This window comes from Amia ocellicauda, chromosome 4 (assembly GCF_036373705.1).
Source record: "Amia ocellicauda isolate fAmiCal2 chromosome 4, fAmiCal2.hap1, whole genome shotgun sequence".
Classification (NCBI taxonomy): domain Eukaryota; kingdom Metazoa; phylum Chordata; class Actinopteri; order Amiiformes; family Amiidae; genus Amia; species Amia ocellicauda.
In genome coordinates, this window is record NC_089853.1 from 29,370,096 (window position 1) to 29,376,095 (window position 6,000).

A 6,000-nucleotide genomic window follows, 5' to 3' on the forward strand; every position below is an offset into this window, starting at 1 on the left:
GGCTGCTGGAGAGCTGCAGGGTCTTTTCATTCCAGTTTTAACCAGTTATTAGCTTAATTAGGCCAGATCAATTTATCTTTAGCAACTGGTAAAAAATGGCTATGCCACCTGACAGATTGCGACTCCAGGATTAGGAGCTCCGGACCACTAGCTTGCAGCATTACTGTACCATTGGGCTGTATTATGAGGAAACAGAGAGATTAATAATGAAATAACAAAACTGTTAGTCTGATAGATGCCTTGATTAAGTCTTCAGTATGACATTTTTTTTTCTATGTTATTGCTCTTAAAATCTGACAGTGCTGAATGTATTTCTCATTGACAGTTTCTACCCATGCCCCAGGGATATTAATAGCTGTTTCAGTGTTGCACCTGCACAGGTATGTGTCTGTCTGTCAGCGACTGTCTCCAGGACTCAGCACATCCTTTAATAACCCAGGAAGCTGTCCTTTGATGTCTGTAGTTCCTAAAACACGTGTGTCTGAAGGAGGAGAACAGTACAATTAATAGATAAAAAAATACAGTAGACCTTACCTAATAGAAAACTACAGAATTGTACTCAGTTGCAGCTTCATTTTCAGTAAGATGCCACTTTCTTCTAATCATAAGTATAACCACTGTGATGTACAGGTTTGTAGTTTGCTATTAGCGGGTGGGTCAAAGTTTTGATTTAATCCGGCCCTAGGTTAAATAAAATAAAAATAAATAAGTTGTGAATTTGTGAATTGTTTAATTATCATAAAACCATACCTTTCCAGTAAATTGTATATACAATTATCTCTACCCATGAAAAATAAATGCAATGTTTTGATTGTATCCCTTAATTAATACCATAAGTGTATCTTATGATCTTTGAAATAGAAGTAAAATGGCACAGACCCATTAGAAATATTTCTCATTTTAATCACATATAGTCAATATAATGGAAACATAATTGTGTTATGTATGCATCACAGTCTGGTTAAACTGTGGGCCCATCTGTGCTGCGGAAATGCATGGCATTTGTTGTCATTTGCAAATTGGCAAACAAAAGTATGTGCTGTGTGTGTAGGTGTCGGGTCAAGTGTGCCTCTTTCTTCTTAATAAAGTCCCAGCATGAGGAAGTAGCTTTAGTTGGCTTCACCTTATATCCAGCAAAGTCATGCTTTGTTTGGGGACATGTAGTAAATATTGATAAAAAGATAAACCTCTTTAATCCAGCCTAAGGGAAGCTATTGAAATTGTACACTGTGACATTTTTATTTTGTCTGCACAGAAGTGAAGAATAACATGCAAGACCCAGTTGGGGAAAAGAAACAAGCTGAATTTCCATTTAATGATACAGAGCCTGCTTGCTTCAAGCTCTTCAATGTCCATTTCGTCTGTCTAACACAACAAGGCAATGACTAAAACAACAAAGGCTGCTACTGCTGCTAGACACCACTACAGACTGCTGACTCACTGGCTGTACTGCTGAAATAATAATACACCATAAAGAAGTTTGATTAACATGCGACTTTCTAAAAACAGACCAGTGATGTTTTTTTCTAAGCTAAAGAAATAGATTTTTAGGAGGATGTCTATTCCAGACTGTTTCCCCTGCAGTAATGTATACTCTATCACTGATAGGATGGAGGTGGTTGGGTAGGGTTGGGCTGGGGGGTTGGGGGGGTGGATGGGTTTCCTAGTTTTAAAATCTAAATTATTGATCTGATCCCCGAGCCAGCATGGGAATTCCCAGTGCCGAGCCACGGATTTATAGCCAATGAAATTAGATACAATACTCAGCACCTACCTGGCAGCCCCCATTCCTGTGAAACTGAATCCCTTTGTTCAAGGTTTCCTAGGGTGAAGCAGACAGAGGTGTCTTTTTTTAATAACTCATCTTTTTGATGTGGCTTACACCAATCAGCCATAACATTATGACCATCTGCCTAATATTGTGTAGGACCCCTTCTTGCCGCCAACACAGCCCTGTCCCATCATGGCATGGACTCCACTAGATCTCTGAAGGTGTGCTGTGGTATCTGGCACCAAGACGTTAGCAGCACATCCTATAAGTCCTGTAAGTTGCGAGGTGGGGCCTCCATGGATCGGACATGTTTGTCCAGCACATCCCACAGATGAACGATTGGATTGAGATCTGGGGATTTGGAGGCCAAGTCAACACCTTGAACTCATTCATCAGGCCAGGCCACCTTCTTCCAGTGCTCCGTGGTTCAGTTCTGATACTCACGTGCCCATTGTAGGCGCTTTCAGCAGTGGACAGGGGTCAGCATGGGCACCCTGACTGGTCTGCGGCTGCGATGCACTGTGTGTTCTGACACCTTTCTACCAGAACCAGCATTAACTTTCTCAGCAATTTGAGCTACAGTAGCTCGTGGATCGGACCACACGGGCCAGCCTTCGCTCCCCATGTGCATCAGTGAGCCTTGGCCGCCCATGACCCTGTCGCCGGTTGACCGCTTTTCCTTCCTTGGACACTTTTGATAGGTACTGACCACTGCAGACTGGGAACACCCCACTCTCACCCCACTCTGGAGATGCTCTGACCCAATCGTCTAGCCATCACAATTTGGCCCTTGTCAAAGTCGCTCAGATCCTCACGCTTGCCCATTTTTCCTGCTTCCAACACATCAACTTTGAGGACAAAATGTTCACTAGCTGCCTAATATATCCCACCCACTGACAGGTGCCATGATAACGAGATTATCAGTGTTATTCACTTCACCTGTCAGTGGTCATAATGTTATGGCTGATCAGTGTATGTGTCACATAAAGCTCACATACTTCTGAAGACAAACACAGAACATTCATTTCTTTCATAGTATTTTTCTGATTTTCATTGGCTGCATTTTCTCTGTCAAGGAACCTGTATGTTGTTTCCACTGAATTGCAAGGACAGTGGCTGTCACAGCACAGACGGTGGCCTGATGCAATGTGTTGGGAAAGCAACCTCCTTATCTCACTACTACCTTAACTCTTGAACTCTGTAAATGGCTACACACAGGATCTTGATAAATCTAATGCTACACAGCGGATGTAGAGGAGGCCTCACAAGAGCGATTACAGCAGAATGCTGCCTCTGGGATATTGCATACATGCAAAATTAAAATAGTCAAATTTTTAAATTTAGTTCTAAAATTAGCTTTTTAAGTTTTTTTTTGCCTCAGGCACAGAAAAAGAAATCTTTCATAAAAACAGGGAGCTGTTACTTCCCAGTGTTGTGAGGAATGGATCTATTTGTGGAGCTGTGTTGGTCTGTCACAGCAACCCTTTAGAGTACACTGAGACTCACAGAATCTGATTGGATAGCGGTGAAAAAAAAGTGAAAATCAAAGGAGGACAGAACTGATAGGAGTAATTAATTCTCTCTGATCAGGTTTATGTGCTGCCTGGCATCCCTTTTGGCAAGAACAAATCAATGCCTATGTAATTTACGACTTAAAACAACAGAGAAACTGGAGCCAGCACTCTGCTATCCTGCGGTCTAAAGCATTTAGACAGCTATTACAGTAAGTTAGGCAGTCAAAGGGCTTTTACAGCACACTGTTGCTCAATGAAGTTCTGCTCGGTCTCATTTTTATACATCACCAGGGTGGGGCTCAGGCTGTTCGATATGTACCAGCCTCACTTAGTCTGGATTGGGATTTATTGAAAGGAAAGTCTGCTGACGTCAGCGAGGGGAGAAGAGTTCGCAAGTGACAGCAAACACCATCGACATTGAAGGCGGTGTGTGAACTACATTAGCAAATAGCATGTTAAACCTAAAGAAGAGCTGGCATGTGGGAGTGCTCTTTATTTTGTGGGCTGAACTCTTATCAAAGCTAGTAATAACATCAAGCAACTTGCATTCAAAAACCCATTACCACCACAGCTTTTACTGAGGATTTGTACACTGTAGACTTTGTCCCATTCTACCCAGTCATTCTCCTAAATCTCAGCCTGATGCAATTTCTCAACAAATCTAACAAAAGCCTGGAAAATTCTTTCTGTGGTGAGAAAAAAAACCAAACCGAATCCCTGCTTGGATACTTTCAAACCCAGCAGCACCTAAAGCTTGATTGATTAGCAAGGGACTTTTGCTGTTCAAGAGGAGGGGGTGAAATTATACTTTGCCAGACAGCTTGCTCTATTTAGGTCAAGATTTATATCATGCTGTGTCTCGTGTAAGCAGGTCATTTGCAAAAGCGCTGTTTAAATATAGGAATCAGTCTCCACCACCTGAAACCCACAGCTGTATTTCCATGTTTCGCTATTGTTCTTCCACGAGAAATTTGAGCTTGAAAGCATGCCCATTAAGAAACATTAGCATAACGCCTCCGGAGCTATTGTAGCCTGGGATTGGAGAAGCTTCAGCAAGTCAAATGGCCTCTTTTTCATGACCAATATCCCTTGTGGCCCACCCTCACCCCCCTTGTAAAAGCATTGTCAAAGCAAAGAAACAAGAATAGCAATGGATTTAATTCTGGCCTTCTTTTTTCCCTTTTCTTTTAACAGGACACAGCTTGCCTAGATCGTCCTCTATAATATCCCGACAAGCAGATTAACGAACCAATCAAGTCTAAAACATCAAAAAGTAATGGACGAGCCTAGGCCCTAATATGATAAAGCCATTTTTTCAGCGGCGCAATCTTCCTTCTCATCAATCACACACAACAGTCCTCTCTCGTTAGGCTGCGCACGGCAAGGAAGTGCATTAATAAGGAGCTGGTAAGAGTGCGCTGCCGTTGAGTCTGAGTGATGACTGACCCCTCTTGAGACATGGGCAGGATGTCAGGTCTGAAAAGGCAGCCAGGACTTCAGAGTAGGAGGCTCCCTGCTTGATCAAAGTCATGCTGTAGAAGCTACAAAAAAAGCCTAAACTTATGGTATCTCTGTGCTTCCTCTGTCTTTCTACCATTACCCACCCCTTCTCCCACCCTCAGAGAAGATTGCAGCTTCACATTCCTTTTTCTACATCCCCCATTGCAGGAGGGGCATTTAAACGATATAGAACAGCAAATCGTGGTAGCTCGTGATGTCTTGAAAGTAGCTGGGATGTGGAGATGGAGAAATGCATCAACACACGTGAAGGTGGAAAAAAAAAGAAAGCCATTTCATATGCAATCTTCTATGCGAAGGAAAGTCAAGAAACACTAAATACACAAATGAATGAATTAATAAATAAATAGGAAAGATGGATCATCCTGACTGAATACTGTTGTTTGTTTTTAAAATAGTTAGGAAAATGTAACAGAGATGGAGTGGCATGCTTCTTTGACACCTCAGTGTTGGGAGACAGATATAGAAGCGTGTCTGTGTGTGTGTTTCTGTGTGTGGATTTTGTTTTGGGAGGGGGTGGTACATTTTTTAAAAACAATTCTTGCAACACCAGCTGTTTTGTTTCTTTTTAGACTATTTTTCTCTCTTATAAATGTTTATTATCAAATTATAGTTAGAATCACAACCAGTGTGAGGTCCAAGGAAAAGTGCTGTAGGGAGAAACCTTATAAACAGTACATCAACAAACAAACCCACAAATAAATAACACGGTTTGTATGTAATTCTACTATTCTTGCAAAATCATGAACACTGAACTGTCTTCTGAAAAATGTTATAAGAGTGAGTGGTGTAATGCTTTGATTTAAAATGATTGTAAAATACTCCCAAATGCTCCATTAAAAAATCCAATTAATTAAGCACTAATTAGCTTTCTTTCAAGGAAAACTCAAAGTTATGCAGGAAAATATTTACTTTTTTCAAACTTCAGTCTTTCCATAGGATCCCATAAAATAACCTATTTACAGTAACCCAGGGCATTGTAACTGAGGAGAAGAGTGCATCTGTCCTTCATTTTTATATGCATACATGCTTCTGCAGAGTGTGGATCACTTGTGCTGTCTGTAATGCCTCTGGTTGAGGAAAGTTGTATGGGGAGTTTCAAGATATGCTCTTAGCTGCACGTATGGACTCAATGACCTCAGGCTGGGAGAGACCACCCCCCTAAATAAGACAAATCCTTTCCTTGCCTTCGCTTTC